Source organism: Mustela lutreola, chromosome 3, assembly GCF_030435805.1.
Source record: "Mustela lutreola isolate mMusLut2 chromosome 3, mMusLut2.pri, whole genome shotgun sequence".
Taxonomy (NCBI): domain Eukaryota; kingdom Metazoa; phylum Chordata; class Mammalia; order Carnivora; family Mustelidae; genus Mustela; species Mustela lutreola.
This window is the reverse complement of record NC_081292.1, coordinates 204509003-204530916: the sequence shown is the minus strand read 5'-3', so window position 1 is coordinate 204530916 and position 21914 is coordinate 204509003.

The window sequence follows — 21914 nt, the reverse complement described above, 5'->3', positions numbered from 1 at the left end:
TTAATAACACTCATCACAGCTCCGAACCTCTATCAGATACTGTACACTGCGAATTTCTTTGACTGTTCAAAAGTTTATGAAGACTTCAGTCTTTATATGCAATCCAGAAACAGTGTAAATATAGTAAAACTATGCATCCACAGAACCCTTAGAATGGTCTGTTCCTTAGATACAAGAAAGTCATTTATTTTACTTCAGATAAAGTAGCAAGTTGTAGAGGAGTGTTTCCCAAAATTACGTGAGACTCTTGTTAAAATTCAGATTACTGGAAAGTACCCTAGGCAACCAGAATATATTCTCAAAGGAGGGGAGGAGCTGGGAGAGTGATCCAGTGAGAGCTCCAGATGATTCTTATCAGCAGACAAGCTTGCTGCAGTAGAAAGAAACTGAGTCTGGACTTTAATACTGGTTCACTAAAGGGGGTGTCTGGCTGGATGGCTCAGCTGGTTAAACCTCTGACTCTGGACTTCAGCTCAGATCCTTTAAATCCCTTTTAAATCCCTTGTGAAGAAATGTATTAACTCAATCAACAAAGATTTTTGAACACCTGCTTTTTGCCAGGCTAGGCCTTTGTGATAAGTTAGTGAACGAAACGACTCATGGAGCTTACCTCTTAAAAGAGAGTGATATGTAATAAACAACCAAACCCATATAACCTTAGACGGCAGTAAGTGTGATGGAAATGATGGAACAGAGTGATGGACATCAAGAGTGTGGGGAAAGACCATGTTAACTACAGGTAAGAGGGTAGGCCTCCATGGAATAGTCCAATGTGAAGAAAAATATTGAAGAGGTGAGAGAAAGAACAATCCAAGCAGAGATAAGCACTGCTGCAAGGACCCGTAAGAGCATGTAAAACGTATCTATAAGGGTAATTTTTTTAATGTCAAAAAATTAACAATAGAAATGAAACCTCTAATTTCAGGACCAATTCAAAATATGAATACAGAGATTCGGAATTAAATTCAATTTATTAATACAGGGTTTTAGGTCTCAAGTCAAAACAAATGCCCAGGTTTTTTTTTTTTAATTAATCCTATGGGCCCTCTTCCCCTGGAAAGGAATCCACAATTTTAAGATATAGAAAAGCTTTTTCTTCACAAGTATCATGAATCTTTTTATGAAGAAGGAAGACAACAGAGAAAAACTATAACACAATCAAGGCCTATCCTGAATGTTTGAAGCAACACAGGAACAGGACTGGAAAACAGAAAGCCCATTTCAGTTGGTTAACAACAATGATATCCCTTACCCAGAGGCATTGATATTCTCTTATCATTCCCTGTTATATAAATCCTTAAAAAAAATAAAATAAATGCAGATTTTATAATTATTCTGTCTTCCTCCTAGATCCAAGGTTTGCTGCATGTCTATTTTTTAAATTTAATTTTATTTTTTTAGTGTTCCAACATTAATTGTTTATATAACACACCCAGTGCTCCATGCAATCAGTACTCCCCTGCATAATACCCACCACCAGACTCATCCAACCTCCCAACCCCCTCCCCTCCAAAACCCTCAGTTTCTTTCTCAGAGTCCACAGTCTCTCATGGTTTGTCTTCCCCTCTGATTTCCCCCAACTCACTTCTTCTATCCATCTCCCAGTGTCTTCCATGTTATTCCTTACAAGTAAGTAAAATCATATGATAATTGACTCTTTCTCTGCTTGACTTATTTCACTCAGGATAATCTCTTCTAGTCCCATCCATGTTGATACAAAGGTTGGTTATTCATCCTTTCTGATGGAGGCATAATATTCAACTGTATATATATGGACCATATATGTTTTGTCCATTCTTCTGTTGAAGGGCACCTTGGTTCTTTCCACAGTTTGGTGACCGTGAAAATTGCTGCTATGAACATTGGGGTACAGGTGGCCATTCTTTTCACTACATCTGTATCTTTGGGGTAAATACCCAGTACTGCAATTGCAGGGTCATAGGGTAATTCTATTTTTAAATATCCACACTGTTTTCCAAAGTGGCTACCCCAATTTGCATTCCCACCAACAGTGTAAGAGGGTTCCCCTTTCTCCATATCCTCTCCAACACTTGTTCACTGTTTTGTTGATTTTAGCCATTCTAACTGGTGTTGGGTGGTATCTCAATATGGTTTTGATTTGAATCTCCCTGATGGTTAATTATGATGAACATTTTTTTATGTGTTTCTTAGCCATTTGTATGTCTTCATTGGAGAAGTGTCTGTTCATGTCTTCTGCCCATTTTTTGACATGATTATCTATTTTGTGTGTGTTGAGTTTGAGGAGTTCTTTATAGATCTTGGGTATCAGCCCTTTGTAGTGTCATTTGCAAATATCTTCTCACATTCCATGGGTTGCTTTTTTGTTTTGTTGACTGTTTCCTTTGCTGTGCAGAAGCTTTTGATCTTGATGAAGTCACAAAAGTTCATTTTAGCTTTTGTTTCATTTGCCTTTGGAGACAAATCTTGAAAGAAGTTGCTGTGGCCAATGTCAAAGAGGTTACTGCCTACGTTCTCCTCTAGGATTTTGATAGATCCCTGCCTTACATTGAGGTCTTTTATCCATCTCAAGGACCTGACGGATTCCCCAGAGAATTCTACCAAACATTCAAAGAAGAAGTAATACCTATTCTCTTGAAGCTGTTTCAAAAAATAGAAACAGAAGGAAAACTTCCAGACTCTTTTTATGAATCCAGCATTACCTTGATCCTCAAACCAGGCAAATCCCCCACCAAAAAAGAGAATTTCAGACCAATATCCCTGATGAGTATGGACGCTAAGATTCTCAACAAGATCCTATCTAATAGGATCCAACAGTACATTAAAAGGTTATCCACCATGACCAAGTGGGATTTATCCATGAGATGCAAGGGTGGTTCAACATTTGCAAGTCAACCAATATGACAGAACAAATCAATAAGAAAAAAGAGAAGAACCACATGGTCCTCTCAATTGATGCATAAAAAGCATTTAACAAGATACCGCATCTACTGCTGATTAAAACAATTCAAAGCATAGGGATAGAGGGAACATTCTGCAACTTCATAAAAATCTATCTACAAAAAACCCACAGTGAATATCATTCTCAATGGGGAAAAGCTGACAGCCTTCCCTTTGAGATCAGGAACACAAGATGTGCACTCTCGCCACTGTTGTTCAACATAGTACTAGAAGTCCTAGCAACAGCAATCAGGCAACAAAAATAAATAAAATGTATTCAAACTGGCAATGAAGAAGTCTCTTCGCAGGTGACATGATACTTTATATGGAAAACCGAAAAGACTCTACCCCCAAATTATTAGAACTCATATAGCAATTCAGTAATGTGGCAGGATACAAATCAATGTACAGAAATCAGTTGTTTTCTTATACACTAACAATGAAAATAAAGAAAGGGAAATTAGAGAATTGATTACATTTACTATAGCACGAAGAACCAGAAGATACCTGGGAATAAACCTAAACAAAGAGATAAAGGATCTGTACTCGAGGAACTACAGAACACTCATGAAAGAAATTGAAGAAGACATAAAAAGATGGAAGACCATTCCATGCTCATGGATCAGAAGAATAAACATTGTTAAAATGTCTATACTTCCTAGAGCAATCTATACTTTCAATGTCATCCCAGTCAAAATTCCAGTGGCGTTTTTCAAAGAGCTGGAACAAACAATTCTAAAATTTGTATGGGACCAGAAGAGACCCTAAATTGCTAAGGAAATGTTGAAAAAGAAAAAAAAAAAAAAAAGTAAACAACCGGGGCATCATGTTGCCTGGTTTCAAGCTTTACTACAAAGCTGTGATCACCAAGACAGCATGGTACTGGCACAAAAACAGACACACAGACCAGTGGAACAGAGTAGAGGGTCCAGATATGGACCTTCAACTCTATGGTCAAATAATCTTCAACAAAGCAGGAAAGAATATACAGTGGAAAAAAGACAGTCTCTTCAATAAATGGTGCTGGGAAAATTGGACAGCTACATGTAGAAGAATGAAACTCGACCATTCTCTTACACCACACACAAAGATACACTACATGTCTATTTTTTTAAATGAAAAAAATATTCTCCTCCTCCAAAAAGTGAAAAAATAAAAATTAAAAAAAATGAGAAATAGTAATGCCGTCATTCCTCCTCACCTATGATTTCATTTTCTGCCGTTTCATATACTCATGGTCAGCTGCAGTCAGAAGCCGATGATCCTCCTACTGACATTATAGCATCAAGAGGCAATGGTATGCTAACATCTACACCATTCACCTCGCTTTATCTCACCAGGTAGGCATTTCATCATCTCACATCATCACAAGAAGGTTAGAATAGTACAATAAGGTATTTTGAGAGAAACAGAGATGACACTCACATAACTTTTTTTAGAGTATATTGTTATGATTGCCTTATTTTATTACTATTGTTGGTAATCTTTTACTGTGCCTAATTTATAATTGAACTTTACTTTAGGTATATATGTATGGGAAAAAACACAGTATATACAGGGTTTGGTACTATCTGCAGTTTCAGGCATTCCCTGGGCCATCTTGTAATCTATTTCCCATGAATAAGAGGGGACTACTGTAAAAGGTTAAGGGTTGTAAATATTAACAGCAAATCTAGGTACCCAAGGTAAAATAACTGAATTGGACATAAAGCAAAGCTTTGAGCTTTTAAGACAACCGTAAATACAAAGTTTCAGGTTCTATCATTCTCACAATAATAAAAATAAATAAGAGTATTTTCTTCTTTGAGCTTCAGTTTTTTTTTAAAAGTACCATTTTATATATGTCTATCTTACTATTCACCCACAGATAATTTCTCTGTGTGTTAAAACAAGGAACACTACAGAGGTTTGACAATATTTTACTCCTCTTCAAAGGCTAAGAAAGTATTTTAGAAGACAATATATTATAAAAAATTCAAATATGATAACTTAGCACCTGTCATACAGTAAATATTCAGTAAATCTCAGCATCTTTTTCAATGCCTTAACTTTCTTCACTCATTCTCATTCTTTATGTACAACTAATCACACTACTATTTGGAGATTTCTGTGAGGCTTTCCCTTGTGCATTAAAAAAATGTGTTGAAATAACATTTGATTGAAATGTTCTATGTTAACATCAATAGCGTCCTGTTTATGCCCCTAGACACAGAGAGGCAACACCTCTCAGAGATTCACTTATTACCATTTCCAACTAGTTTATTTACCATAATTAAATTTCTGGCACTTAGCATTTTGAAAGCTCAGGTATAAATAATACAACAAGAAATTTAGAGGTACCTGTAGGAACACTGAAAAGCTGAGCTTTTGAAGAATATGAAACTAGTAAGATAAAGATACCCCTTAAGGAGGAAGGAGATAAAAAGGCATAAAGCTAAAGAGATCAGAGTCAAAGCTTCAATACATATGTGGAATCAATATATGTGTATCTGAAACTAATACAATACTACATGTCAATTAAATCTCAATTGAAAATAATAGACAAAGAAATTAAAATACTAACTATGCCCTCTCCTTCACCATCTTTAATAGGAAAACATGTTTATGATTTCAGTCATTAATTGTGGAGAAACATTTGAATTTCAGTTATATACAAAAAGCCAAAACATCTTTTGAACACCCTCTCTCATCCAATAATTGCCTTATGTGTTTTATATTTAAAGTGTCTATGATGTAAAAAGATAAAAACAGTTTAATAATAGAAGAAAAGAAATCATGAGAAAGGAAGTAATAAATTCAAGATCAAGATTAGCAGATAGTAAGGCCTCCACAGAAGTCCTGAGTAGGTGCAGAGGTATACCGAAACACTGCCTCTGACCTTCCTGGGGGTGAAGGCAGGCAAGAAAAAAATCTAGAAATGCAGCATCTTTAAGATTAGGGAAGTGGGGAAGGAGTGGGGGCTGTGTTCAAAAGAGATATACCTTCTATTGATCCAGAGGCCTGAGAAAAATATCTCCTTTGGGATACTGAAAGAGGAAGCTGTTCCCTATATTGACTGATGTCCCCAATAACACTGACACAAAAGAAAAACTAACAAGTTCCTTATGATTGTTTCTTTTAATGTCTATAATATAAGTTGGAAGTAAAATGTCCCAGTGCGATTCAGTAAAAGCAATTTTACCAGGGGCCAAGACACTGACATCCAAGTATATAGATCCCTGGTGGTCCCAAACCCAGATTTAGTCCATTGAGATCTAAGAAAAAAAACCTTTTTAGGTGAACAGAGTACATTCATCATGATAGGAAGAATGTCTTTATTTCACTCTTTCTAAAGTTACAGGATTAAAAAATTTTTAAAAGGTAATTCCCCCAATTAAGCTTCAATAGGAGTAATGCCATACTTCTGTAAAGTATGTCAAACAGCATGATGGTTAATGATCAGATCTCCAAAAAGGGAATCACCATGGGAAATTTCTGTTTCGGTTTTTTTCTTCCTGAGGCCAGAGCAGTAGCAGCATTTTTATCTGTCCATATTCTCTATCAAGGTTCACTTTGAAGATTTCAAAGGCAAGTTTGGGAAATGAAAATAGCTCTCATTTTTATTCCTTTTCACTCAGGTCAGCATGTGAAAGTGGCAACCCTTTTAATCCCAGGGAAAAATACTTTTACACAAACTATGTAGGTATTCTTTTTTTTTTTCTGGGAATAAATTAAAAGTAATGTGGAGGAACTATTATAGATAATGCATTGGCACAGTAGGGCACTAAAAACAGAACAGGTGGAAATCATCATAGCTTTATACCAATATAGACTGTACATTTAAGACATGGCACATTTAATGGAAGCCTTGAGGGCAAAGATAGAATTAAATAATACACTCAAAGATAAAGAATCCGATTTTTTTCTTTTAATAACAGCTAGTCTACATATTGCCAGACACTATAATATAGTAGAGGATTTATTTAGGATACTGATATTTTACATGAAATATATCCTCATTATGTGAACACACTTGAGTCCCAATCATTTTCTTCCAGCATCGAGGGATTGCTGCTTTGAAGGAAAAGAAAAAAAAAAAAAGCGGGGGGAGTGGGAGAACATGAAGATCACACAACACCTAGTAGAGGTTTCCCCGGCAACAAAAATTTTCCATTCATCTTGCGGTTTCTGTGGTTTCATTCAGCATCACCTCGCTGAAAGCAGGGTGATGGAGAGGAGGAAATTTATCAAGTGCTATCCTTGAACTATAGAGTAATGAACTTTAAAGGGCCCAACTAGTTTTAGTTTACCTAATGTATGTGCCTACATATCTTTTCTTTCATTATTGTATATTCTTCTTAAAAAATTTTTAGAGAAAGAATTTCTTACAGTAAGTTGTTTATCTAAAATTCTCACATTTGCTTTTTATTGCTAACAGAGCCACAATTCAGATAATTCTTAGCAGATTAATATGTAAAGTCTTACAAGTTTATGTATCTAATACACATAACAAATTCCCCAGGATCGTATTAGTATTAGATCATGTCACAAATGATTAGACAACATTTAATCTAAATAAATCCCTTACAGTTCATATATAAAAGCCATTGTTATAAAAATAATCTTACTGGGTTTCCATAGATATTATCTTAAATAATTCTTATACTTCATTAATGGATTTTCCTGAATGCTTTCTAACCCTATATGCATTTTAGGTTAATATATAAACCAAAATTAATCAAATTTGTCTAAATCCTGAGAATCCCTTAATTATATTCAAGTTCTAGATTTTATAACTAGCCTGAATTTCAGATTCTGAAAGTTCAAAATCTTTGAAAAACAAAATGTTCCTTAGCTTACTGTATGGCAAAATCTGACTTGAATTAACTATGATAGTGTATATGTACTCTCATTAATAACATTTAAGTTGAAAATCCATATAATTTACTGCCAAAATATGTGTTCATCTAGATTCTTTAATGTATATATTACATATATAATTTATGACCATTCTGAAATACGAAAAATCCTGACTTCTGTTCCCAAGGTTTACTGGGCCACATCACTATGGACAGATACTGGATAATTTGTATATAAGATAAATGGAGTAATTATTTTAATTTTCTGAATAAAACAACAACTTATTATGAGTCCATACGGATAGAAACAAATTAATAGGCAATGAGCTTGCCTTACAATAGAAGGCTAACATATATACATCTATATATAATATTTATTTATATAAGATATTTATACCTTATTATATGTAAATACTATAGCATATAATTATAATAATATAAATGTACATTCATATATAGTATTTAAGTAATATAAATAATAATATATAGCAAAGCATATATTGTTAAATACATATGTGTAAATATATAAATATATATGTAGAATCAGAAAATCATCAATGGTTGATAATACTTGTGGGTAAAAGTTTGATGAGCAATACGATATTTACATAGTTTCAAAATATCTTTGTACTATTTTTTAAGAGATGACATAATAAAGTACAGTAACTTTAGACTGAAGAAACCTGGTAGATACCACCTTACCCACCAAATTTAGCATCACCAATACTGAAGTAAACTAGAATCATTTTTGCCTTGATCTCATTTACTAAAAACAACAAAAACAAATCACTCTGAGAACACTCCTGTTACAAATGTATAAAGTAAGATTAATTATGAAAAATTATAAGATATACACATTGACACATATTCTACGAAGGAACAGATTTTTGCTTCTCAAAAAAAAAAAAAAAAAATCAAGACCAAGAAAGACAAAGAAGAGCTGAGAAATTAACTGTGCTGGGTTACAGAGAACACACGACGAGCAAATTTCCCAGATAATTTAATTTTGATAAAGGTTACCTGAGATGAAATTTAGTCTGGTCAAAAATAATTAGTCCTGAATATTATCAAATGTGTGAAAATAGTGCTAATTTTAATGCAAATAAAATTAACATTCAACTCTGTAAATAAAAGCAACAAGGGGAATTATTTAATGAGAAAAATGAAAAAGTGCCTTTTCTTCAGCCATTAATAGTTGGGAATGGTGAAAGGAAAAGAAGCAAATATATGAACACAACGGAGGAAAAGAAGAAATAGTAAAAGAAGACAGACCATAAGAGATGCTTACGTATAGGAAACATATTGAGGTTTGCTGGAGGGGGAGGTGGGTGGGGGGTGGGGTAACTGAGCTATGGGCATTAAGGAGGGCACTTGATGTAATAAGCTACTACAGTACAATAGTATTGTTAATATAGTTATCCATCTTGGTTTCACCAGAGGTGACATTTTTTTTTAATTAACTGTATTCTAGATTTTGAAAAGTCACTAGGAAAAAAACAGTCACTAGATGGGGAGATGTGGTGCTAGTAATGTTCTATCTTTTGATCTGAGTGTTGGTTATAAAAGTAAGTTCATTTGGGAAAAGTCATCAAGTATAAAATCGTGGTTTTTGCAATTTGGGGTACGTACATTATAACAGTAAATATTTTTAAATTTGAGGATTTAGAAAGAAGATACAAAGTATACAAAAGAAAAAGGAAAGAAGAAAAGGATAAATATGTATTAATATGTGTTCTTATTAATAATACCATAGAAGATCTAAATTTTCCTTGTATGATTAAGATTAGCTATCTGAACAATAATTTTCATGAGGTTCCTATATGAGACCTCAAATTACATATACTTCTAATCAAGAGCATAAACATTCCAAAAATTCCATTCTACATCTACAGAGCTGAATTTATTTTTCTACTATATTTTTTTAAGCCATGCCCTTCAATATAGAAACAGATACTGAATTGTCCATATTTGTTTAGGTCTTTCCTCAGCCTTCCTCCTAACCCATGTGTCTTACTGTTAGCTCAGTGAGCTGGCGCTAGTTTTACACCTCAGGAATGTTTACTCTGGCTAAATTAGCTACTGATCTCCTAATGTCTGGTGTTTGGCAATAAAGTCCCAGTTGGAGTTTCTAACCAACAGCAGTTGCATTTAGTTTCTGAATCTCTATTTTGCAATCTTAGTACTTTCCCTTCTGATTTCATAAAGACAATTGCTCCTAGGGATACCTGAACCTGAAATGAACTGAAAATATTTTACTGCTTTTCAACTTGCCAGCAGTAGAAGAAAAATTCACACCAATCTCAGCACTCTGAACAGCTGTTGCTATAAGGTGATGTTGCTAAAAAAAATCCCAAAATAGAACAAGGCAAATACCATCCCTGCGAGGGTTCCACTATATTTTGGAGATCTCCAGCTGGAAACTTAATTGTAATTTAAACAGAGCACACAGAAGCAGCTTTCCTGCATCTATTCACCATACTTTTATTGAATTAGATAATTTAATCAATAAGTCACAATACACTCTAATGTGGTACTAGGTAATATTCTAGGAGCAGAGACATTTGATCTTTGCTGCCGATTATTTCCATCTTCCTGCACCGCGTTCCTCTAGGATTTACAGAATGTATTTCCCTATTCTAGCTGTCTTTAAACACTTGCAATCGGTATCTTTTTTGTGTTAGTGCTCATCAGCCAAAGACCATCAGGAAAACACCTGGGTTTATTCTTGTTGGCAGCGAGAAAGGCATGGAGAAATGTGCAGTGTCTTGGTAAGAAGGTGTATTTGAGCTCTCAGGAGAAAGAGAAAGAAAAGGACAGAGACAGGCAGGTGGATTATAGAGACAAGCCCAGAAATATCGGTCTGCCAACTACCTGCGTGTCCCTCAGCCCAAACCAGTTGACACATAATATTAACTATCACGGACAGTATTAAAAAGAGCCTATTACACAATTCAGGTTTGGGTTGAGGATTTGGTGACGAGTTTTGAAGGAAACAGGACTTTGGCCTGGTTTGCCTACTTTGAGGAGGTGTGGGCAATTCTGTGATTATCTCAAAAAATCTGATCTCTAGAATGGATACTAAAGGGAGGCTCAGAGTCGTTATTAATTAAGAAACAGCAGTTGCAGGCGCCTGGGTGGCTCAGTCTGTTAAGCGTCTGCCTTCAGCTGGGGTCACGATCCCAGAGTCCTGGGGCTGAGTCCCCAGCTGGGCTCCCTGCTCCGCGGGCCTCTGCTTCTCTCTGTCTCTCACCCCACTCCCATGCTCGCTCTCACTCTCTCTGCCTCCCTCAAATAAGAATAAAATCTTTTTTGTTAATTTTTTAAAGAATTTTATTTATTTATTTGACAGATCACAAAGAGGCAGAGAGGCAGGCAGAGAGAGGGGAGGGGAAGCAGGCTCCCCGCTGAGCAGAGAGTCCGATGCGGGGCTCGATCCCGGGACCCTGAGATCATGACCTGGGCTGAAGGCAGCGGCTAAACCCACTGAGCCACCCAGGCGCCCCATAAAAACAAAATCTTAAAAAAGAAAGCGCCGGGTATTCCCAGCGCCCTCCCTGAAGGGCCGGCGGCTTCTTTCCCGAGCGCCGGCGGGGGTCGCCCGGAGCCCACCCGGCTCCCGACTGCGCTGCCTGTGCGCTCCCTCGGCCCGGCCCCGGCGGGCGCGTCTCCCTGGAGGGTCGCCAGCAGCCGCCGCAGCTTTCTGCCTCTGCTGCGATTACGGGGCCTGTCATTCTCCTCCGCTGTGCGGGAGACTCCTCCGCAGGAGGAGAGAGCCCAGGTTCCCCGGGGACGTTCCCCGGGGGGTACCCGCGCTCAAACCCACGGGCCTCGCCGAGCGGGTATCTGAACATACCCGAGTGGGTATTCTTCAGTAGCTGGAGAACCGTTCGCTCCTTGCCCACCAAGCCTACAACTCCAGCGCAGACACATGGAAGACACCCGCGCAGCAGGGCATGAACGTGGGAGCGGGGGTCCTACGCCCTTCCCGGCCCACCAGGAGCTTTCACCTGCTCACCAACTTTGACACTACCATCTATTTATTTCTCCTTCGTAACAGAAAGACTTGAAAAAGAATAGAATTAATCGTTACTAGCAGAATTTTCCAAATTCTGGGGAGGATAGTATCCTTTGAGTCGATGGGCTTCAATAAGATTTATCAATAAGGTTCAGTGTGTGTGTGTGTGTGTGTGTGTGTGTGTGTGTGTGTGTGTGTGTTTTCCCCACAACAAGTTGTAGGTAGTTTTAACATGCCTGGAAAATCTTGGCAAATAAAGGTTAGTCCCTCCTGCCCTGTTATTATTTACACTTGGAATTTTCTTTATATTTAGCTTCTGAACAAGAAAAATTCTGATTTAGAGGAATTAAGACACGTTTAAACAGTGAGATCAAAATATAATTTGCGGTGCCAATACCCTGTTATACTTCAAAAGAGCTGTTTTATGCCAAGTTCACAATACTTCTATTCTAGAAACCATCTTATCTTACTTGATTGAGATAATTATTTTGTCAGTTAATTGATGGAGTTTAAAGCAGAAAGCATAGACACATGTACGCATACCTTAGAAGTTTTATTTCAAGTTAAAACATATGCAACCACCGTACGATGGAAGGAAACCCTTTTCTGTAGGTGCAGATTGAGTTCTGTCTCTACAGAAAAAGACATCCTGAGACCCGAGATCCGCCACATCTCGCAATGGTTTCACCAGGAGAAGGAGGAGATCCAACAGGAGTGCAGCAGAAGAGAGGTGCTTATTAGTCACGGTCCTTCAGTCAGTACATTTTCAAAAGGGAATTGAAACCTTCAGTTAATCGCAAAGATTATTTACGTGAAGACATATTAAGAGAGCTTCTGTGTGCTCTGTAAATGAAGATACAGTCTGCTTAATTAATAAGGATTTTATTTATTATCTGCAGGGGTTGTAATTATTTGTAAGTATCTCTATGGCTTTATGCCATAAATCTCCATGCCTATTAATTAGTTTGCAGGTTTTACAGTAGTTTGTGCTGTTTTCCCCCAATACATCCTTTCCTTACAACACTACTGCACAGTAGTTTGGAAGATGAAGACTAGAAAACGGAATTCTCAATAGCAGTTGGCTGTTTAGTTGGCTAAATATTTAGTTGGCTAAAATGTATTGATATATACTGGTACGTAAAACTTATAGACAATAAGGTTTAGTGTGTGTGTGTGTGTGTGTGTGTGTGTGTGTGTGTGTATTTCCCCACAAACACCAATGATATCCTGACATTCATCCTACTTGTTAGCCATGCTGTCAGTCACAACGGCTATATCTGCTCTCTAATGACATCTGGCAGAAGTAAACCAAGATTAGAGGACGGAGTGATCAGTCAGGCCTCCAAGCCAATCTGGGCCACTTTCAAGTCCAACCAATCAGTGGCACCTGCACGTGGAAATCATTCTCCTCGGTTACAAGTGCTGGCAGAAGGAGAGAACTGCTTTTCAAGCTACAGCAGAATGAGATAAATATAAATGTGAAAATCCTCTTCAGAGTAACATTTGAATCCTATTTTTAAAGGGAGAAACAGCAGAGCAGTTTTATTCATATTTTCAATTATTTCGTCGTAAGGTAGATGACGCTTCGGCACACCCATCAAGGATATACCATGGTGGGGGGGTCATCTGCCAGGGTCCACGATCAGAAGGCGAGCTCCTGCCCAGCATCCACCAGGGGCTTCACACCGCTGTGCCGGTGCCCACAACACCAGTAACCTTTTTAGTTCCTTGTTAGAGATGTGTGAACCCTTCATCTTGTGAAACTTGCCAACCTCAGGAATATTTTATGAGTTACCAGCTTTGCAACTTTTACAGAATACATTCAAACATCACTTTTAGAAGCAGCAGGACTACAAATGTTTCTCCAAAGATTAAAAAAAAAAAAAAAAAAAAAAAGGTAGAGAAAAAGGAAGCCACGGAAAGAGAACCAGTAGCATGTTCGTATTGTTCCCCAGTGAACTCTCCTGTATTCTCTAACTGGAAACCAGGCCCTGGCGTAGGGATCAGCAGACCTCTGGCCTCATGTTATCACGCTCCACTAAATCTCGCTCCAGAAAAGCAGAACCATTATGGATAATAAGTTCCTTCCATTTTTTAATCAGTCATTTATCTGCCATTCTTGGGTAAAATAAGATACTATTTTATAATTAAGTGTTTTTATTTCCCCTCTTTTCCAACCAATTACCCTTATTTAACCTTTAAAAGATCTTTGCCTCAGTATTTATGTAACAGATGATGAAATATGACAGTTACTTTAAATGAACTTTCAAAGATCCTGTAAAACACACACACACACACACACACACACACACACACACACACACTTACTTCTTTCAAATGTCCACAGTATTACATTGTTATTTTTAGCCAAAAATAATGCCTGTGGAACCCTAGAAGGCATACAGACAGTTGAATGTTAGATCTAATGAATAGGACAAGCCTGGCTTTAGATCCTGAATTAAAGTGCTCTGAAAATTTGACCTGTGTAACTAGTTCAGTGAGAAAGATTAAAACGGATTTTCAGAACAGATTTTTCAGAGCAGACCTATACAATTGGCCTTGCTTATGAAGGAAAAAAAAAAGAAAACTAATAATGATAGAACATCTAGTACACTGCAGGGTCTCAGCGCCATGGATATTTTTACTGGCTACCTTGTATCCAGTCTCTAGGGAATCTTCCCCGCATTGATCCAGAGAAGGGGTATTCATGGCCCAAGCCAAATAGCATATTCAATGGTCAATGTCCAAAACCTATCTATTCAGAATAAATCTCAGAAATTTGGAGGATTTATATGAGAAATTACCTTTTTTCTCTTAAACTAAGAATTGAGGCGCTGTAGCCATCTTGCTACCAGAAAGTCTGAGGGTAATTGTTCCAATTTATTGGAAATGAAGTTGAGATCAGGTCGGAGAGAAACCAAGATCTGGAATATTGTTTAAGCCACTGCAAGTCACTCTCTGTATTCACAGACTTTTTAACTAGTCAAGCACCGGCCTTAAAAGGCCACAGAACAGCTGACTGCACTGTCTGGTAAACCAAGAGGTCAGCAGAGGCAACAGCATCTAACACTTCCCACTCCCCACACAACAGAGAAGGTAGCTTTTCCAACTCGTCTCTGTTAGAGCGCACATTTTATGGGCATGTTGTTCTTGGAAGGGGAATGTTCGTTGTTTTGTCTAAAAGGTGGAGAGAGAAATGAGCTATGGCTCCTTGTCGTTCAGATATCATAACAGTTAAAGGGAAAACAACAGCACCGCACTATGTCTTAAGCTTCTAGATAAGAAGATGACTTACACTGGACAAAACCACAGTTTACACTGAAAATACAAATTAGAGCTTCACCCAACCTATACAACTTGCTTAAAAGTAACTATTAACAAGTAAGTCCCTTAAAAATGTTAAATCTGGGAAAAGCCTAACCAGATAGGATGCCAGGCTAATAAGCATAAACTATGACTGTCCCGGAAAACCCTTAAGAGTGGAATTTTTCTAGCTACAAGGAATTATAACACTGAAGAACAGGTGAGGTATGTACAATGACTTTTAGCTAATATGTAACAAAAATATGACTTTGTGAATTCACTAAACAAACATTCTTCTACAGAATAGCATGCAACACTAAGCTACATTTACTATTAAAGAGATCACCAGAATAAAATTTCTTACCCTAAAATAATACACATTCATCGATGGGGAAGGACATGTTCAGAGATGGTTACAACACAAACGTTACAAAGGAAGGTTGAGGCACAACTTAACAAGCGCGCGGGATATGGACCACCTTGTTCTCTTTGCTGAGGTGAGAGAAGAAGGAACTAACAAAAAAGCTTCAAAGGAGAGAGTACCCTTTTGAGCTGCATAACAACGGAATAATAGACAGGTAGCAGGCAACGAAGAAAAAGCAGTCTAGGCTTGAGTAAGGGAAGAGAAGATGGGGAAGCGTGAGGTCTAAAAGGAAATCGTGTCTTTAATACTGGACAGTCCTTTAGGATAGAGAAGGTACACACCCGCACTTGTCAGAGGTGAGACTGTGGCGTTTCCCTGAGCATAACTAGTTTAGTTAAAATAATCACAGAGCTAATATTTATAGGCCACCTCACAGTTCATCAAAGAATTTCACATATACCATTTTATATATTTAACAATGTTACTCTTGTAAAGATATCATATAGCTGACTTAGTAACTTCAGGTTGGTTTTCTTATGAAAACATTAAAACATTAGATTCTTGGGGTGCCTGAGTGGCTCAGTGGTTTAGAGCCTCTGCCTTCCGCTCAGGTCATGATCCCAGCCAGGGTCCTGGGATCGAGCCCCTTATCGGGCTCTCGGCTCAGCAGGGAGCCTGCTTCCTCCTCTCTCTTTGCCTGCCTCTCAGCCTACTTGTAATCTCTGTCTGTCGAATAAATAAATAAAATCTTAAAAAAAAGACATTAAATTCTTTAATAATTTTATTCTTTTCACCAAGATAAAAGGTGTAAGAATTATGTTGAAAGAAATTTTCATGAATTACTTGTCACATCTTTTCTGAATCCATTTCTTAGTAGCTTTTTTAGCAAATTCATTCCTACTTTAGGACTTCTAAGATCTCAATAAACTTAAAAAGTTTCATTTTTATAAGTGAATTTAATAAAAGATTTTTAATTTTCAACATAAGAATGATTTAAATTCTGGAAGCCAAGGGTGGTATATTTTCTTAAAACTGGGGGAGGGGGGGCACGATAGGAAAGAATTTCCCTAAGGAATTAAGAAACATTGGATTCCCCTTTATAAAGTACAGCAGTTTCCATTTTTAGTGCTCATCTTAAAGTATAGAAGCAACTTCACAGTGCAAATTTTATGCATAGAACCAAAAGATGCACAACTTTCATTGATTCCCACCTGATGCTCAGAGAGCCAAGAGAGCCCTTTCACTTATTTAAACCAAATGAAATTCTAAAATAAATTCAGAAATGCTTATCTTCAAAAGAATCGAGGTATGCACTTTTCTCTAAAACCTCTGCTTGCCAACTTTTTCCCTTTAGTGAGGCAAGCACTTACATTATGTCATTAAAATCCTTCTTTTTTACTTAATAGAAATTGTTCAATCCAGAGACAGATATTTTTACCCAAGTACAATATATTCTGTTTTCTTATAATGACCTACTGTTCTAATTACTTATTTAATTTACAATGTAGTTTGTTTTTATTCTAATGCATGGTATTAATGGTTGATACTTTAAATGTCTGCACCATTTAGTACTTAATGAATTACATCATTTTTCCCTACTCGCTCAAATGAGTTAAGTAGAAAGGAAATGTTTAACTATTTATGACCTATGTAAATACGTAGCATAATGTGGAAATTTGATAACACCCTACTTCTTAGTTCTATTAGTTTGCTGGATGGCCACAACAAAGAATTTAAAACTGTGTGGCTTAACCAAAAGAAAGGTTTTCTTTCCTAGTCTAGAGGCAAGAACTCCAAGATCAGGGAGTTAGCAAGACTGTAAGGAGGAATCTCTTCCATGCCGCTCTCCTGGTTTCTGGTGGTCTACATGGACTCTTTGGTGTTCCTTGGCTTGGACATGTATCACCCTGACCTCTGCCTCCATCTTCCCATGGAGTTCTGTGTATGCATGTCCCTCTGTCTCTACGTTCAAACCCCCCCCCCCAAACCATTTTTTGGTTGTTTTTGTTTGTTTGTTTCTTTGTGTAGGGATATAGTCATACTGGATTAGGGCTCACTCTAAGGAATTCATGTCGACTTGATCATTTGCAAAGACCCTATTTCTAAATAAGGCCAATTCATAGACACTGTGGTTTTGAATTCCAAATCTTTTTTTGCTATTCGACCCATAACACTGCCTGAGTTTAGAAATGCTTTGCTTTAAGCATACTGAGAAAATGCTTAACTCTACTCAAAATACCTGGGTTTAAATCCATCTGTCCTTAGCTATGGAATCATGCAATTTCTTCATGTTCTATGCTTTCACAAATATATCTCAGTATTCAGGGTCTGCTTTATCTTATCTATATCAAAAAAAAGACAGATATCAAGGAAGAAAAGACTAGAATGAAAACTCATAAAGGGCCCTTAAAAAAAAAGAAGCAGTAAGAAATAAATGAATTAAAATAATGAAATGAAATAAAGAAATAAAAGGTGTCCTAAAAAAAAGTGGTTGAAATGGAATAGTGGCAAGGAATATTCAATTTATGATTAGATTCAATTCAATATCCACACAATATTGAAGGTAAAGAAACAGTTTTTGAGGTCTCAGTCTTGGTTCTGCCCTCTGAGGGACACCAGAAGCAGTAACAATCAACTCATGATCAGAAACAGATCACACAGCCAGGTCATGCTTTCTAAATTCTCTCTCTTCATTAGTAGAAACTGGGACTCTTCGGAGAAATGCCTGATTCCAGGCTGGAGAAGGAAAAGTAAAAGATGAACCAGAATAATCTTGTTATTTCTGAATGTAAGGAAGTACTCAAAACAGACACACAAAAGGACATAGATGCCAACCTGCAGGAGCTCCCATGGCCAAATTAAGTGATAGTAAATATTATAGCCTCCTGACCATATCAGCCTACTATAATACCATTTTTAATAATATTTTTATATCTATATTTATATGAAAAGCACTTTCTTACAGTTGAGGGTCCAAGTTATGAAATATGGAAGGAATGAAAAGATCCACAATTCACCGTTTGGCAACCATCAACGCTCATTTAGGCAAGACTCAAAAATGGATACTAAAAGTATTAAGGGACATCTTGAGGTGCCACAAAATATTTATATCATCTCAACATAACTCCTTGCAAGATAATGAAAAAACATGACAGGAGCAACTTGATAAAGTGATCAGGTTAACATAACCAGTAATGAAACATTATCAATATCATATGTTCCCAGGCACGGGCACTGAGAACAGCATAGTGTCATTTCTGTGATATTCCTGACAACATAAATCTGGACATATCAAACAACCCAAAGACAGGCAAAATTATGACCCATTTAAAAAAATTAATGTCCCAAAATTAAAGACTAAAGACATGATAACTTAATGCGGTACATGATCCAGGATTTTCTTTTGATGTGAATGGTGTTATTGGGATAGTTGCCAAAACCTGAGTAATGTCTTCAAATTAGATAAAAGTGCTGGATCAGTGTTAATTTCCTAATGTTGTTAAGTGTGTTGTATTCAGTGAGGTACTTACAGAAGAAGAGACAATATCAGTAACTTACTCACAAACACAACAAAGGGAAGGGTGGGGGGAATTTGAGTGAAGAGTATATGAGAATTTTTGTACTTTTCTCAAAACTTTCCATATGACTGAAAAGATTTTAAAATTAAAAAACTAAAAGTTGAAAAGCTATTTAACCTCTTACATGCTGGATAGTAAAATACGAAGAGAGAACAAAGGTGTTATCCTTGAATTAGGAGAAGGAGGAAATAGGTGGTAGCTTGTAACCAAAAAACGATGTGGAGGACAGGTAAGGGAGAATTTCAGCATCACTTGGACATGGAGGCTATGGAGAGATGGGGAAACCAGGACAGCATGGCGGCAGCAGATGCAGAATTCCAAGGGTTCTAGTGTCCCAACTACGTGTTCAATTCAAGTGCATTTACTAGCTGTGTGTACTAGGGCAATTTGCTTAAGTTTGCTGTCTTGTTTTCCTTATCCGTACAAGAGAGATGCTTAATCTTAGTACACCCATTGATACAGATACAGTGAGAATTAAATCAGTTAATCCAGATAAGAGCACCTATAGGTGATATTGTATTAGTTGACTAGGGCTACCACAACAAAATGCCACTGACCGGGAGGGTTAAGGAAACAAACTTATTTTCTCATCGTTCTGAAGGATGGAAGTTCAGAATCCAGGTATCAACAGATTTGGTTTCTGCTGAGGCCTTTCTTTGGTTTGAAGATGGCCATCTTTTCTCTGTTCACATGGCCGTTTCCCTAAGTTTGTGCATCCCTGGTGTTTCTCATAAGGACACCAGTCATATTGGCTTAGGGTCCCATCCTTATGACTTCATTTAACCTTTATTACTTCTTTAAAGGCCCTATCTCCAAATACACTTATATTGAGAGTCAGGACTTCAGCATACAAATTTCAAAGGGACGTTATTTGGTCCACCAAAGATATTAAATATTATTAATAATCAATATATGATTATTTGGGCTATGATTAAGCACAATATAATGGTCCAAATGGCAAAACTGAATTTGTGTCCAAATGAATAGAAGTTATATTTATTGTGCAGCTTTAATGGTCTGAGAAGAAATACACTGTAAAGCAACTTGCAGTTCCTCTGCCAAGAACTTTATTATAAAGATGGCTATTTCAAACTATAATCAAAGCTTTGACACGTGGTCAACAGTGTCATCCAGTCTAATGTTGGGTTCCAAGAACTCATATTGTTTCAGTTGTCAGTAACAAAACCAAATGAGTGTTACCTCAGCCACTTTTGTCTGGCTTGAAAATACAAGATGCTTAAAGTCTCCTGTGAAGGCAAAAGAAATGACTTAACACTTTTTGCTCAATCTGTACTGTGCACTCAAGGCGAACAATGGGTATTACCACATTATCTAATTGCAATTGTTATCATAAGGGAGATAAGTTAAACACACCAAAATATTTTTCAGAGAAGGCATTTTTCACATTTACATAATCTTAATAGAAACATCATTTTGAAAGGAATTATATTACCATAATATTTTGATATTGCTATAGACTTAAAATTCAGTATTTTATTAAATTTCCAGGAAATACTAAAAATTTCTGTTCTTCCAAGGAATACCAATAGTTAATAAACTGTAATTAGCCAACAAGGCTATAGAAAGCAATTTTAACTGCAAAGGTAAACGTGTGTGTGTGTGTGTGTGTGTGTGTGTGTGTGTGTACACATATATATATATATCAAAAAAACAAAGTTAATTGCAGGATTCTTTATTTTTCTCAATTGAGTAATAAAGTCAGTGATTGATTTAAGTTCCCTGTATATCAGGATTAGCATGCTTTAACCTCCTCAACTTAACCCTTAACTAATTCACAGTCTTTTTATTCCTCATATATTAAAAGGACTCATTGACTTTCTTTGTTCTCTATGATTTTTATTATGTTTCCCATTTAGCCTTATCAATTTTGAACACTTGGTGCATTTCCATCTTTATCTTTTTTCTAGTCCAATTATTTTCAACAAATCAGACATGCTTTTTTTTTTTTTTTTTTTTGGTCTGCTTAGTTTGACCCTTGACAGAGTTAAATATCATTTCTGAAACTTCATGATAAAATAGGGAAAACATAAAGCATTGGACATTTTGTGGGTTAAGTGTTTCAAAGAACAGGCGCTGTTCCACTGTGGAAGACACAGAAGACAGTAATGAGAGAGCAAATGCCAATTAACTGATAGTTTGCAAAAGGCAATCCTCGCGGGTCTCATAGTAATCTTTTGAACTTAGGTTTTGTCTTCAGTTCAATTTTTTCAAAGTATGTTCATGCTAAGATGCTTTTATTTTGACAAAGATTCTCCTGATGTTTCCCGCTCATTTTTTTTCAATATTCACCTCAAGTTTCAAGATAGGCTGGTGCCCCACTATCTGTCAACTCATTTAGTTAAAAGAGAAATTCTATGCGCTATATTTTTCTGTGTATCTGGAGAATCCATCTGATATTATGAATATTACACTCCAGATTAAATTTCATCAAAATGTTAGACACTTTACTGATTAATATACTAAAATTACTACTTTTCAGAGCATGCTATATTTACAAAAAGACTGTTTTAAAAGTTCCCAGTAGAAATTTGTTTAAAACACATTTCAGTGACTCAATATGTGTATTTTCTTTGGAATATTTTGTGAAAAAATAAAACATCTGTAATTGACAGCTGTATTTTTAGATGGCGTTTCCAGCACTTTATTTGAATTATAAATTAGAACATATTTGGAAAAATGTTGAGAGTATTTTCTTGCATACACACAAGTTGAGTATGGTAATCCGATCTGGGTTATGCAGCCAACCCCCATACTAATTACTGTATTTCAAAATATCTTGATAATGAAAAAGCACTCCACTTTTGAGTATCGTTTAATGGTAGACATTTTGGAAAATCCATTCAAACAAGTACATCTCATTTACTACTGATGTTTTC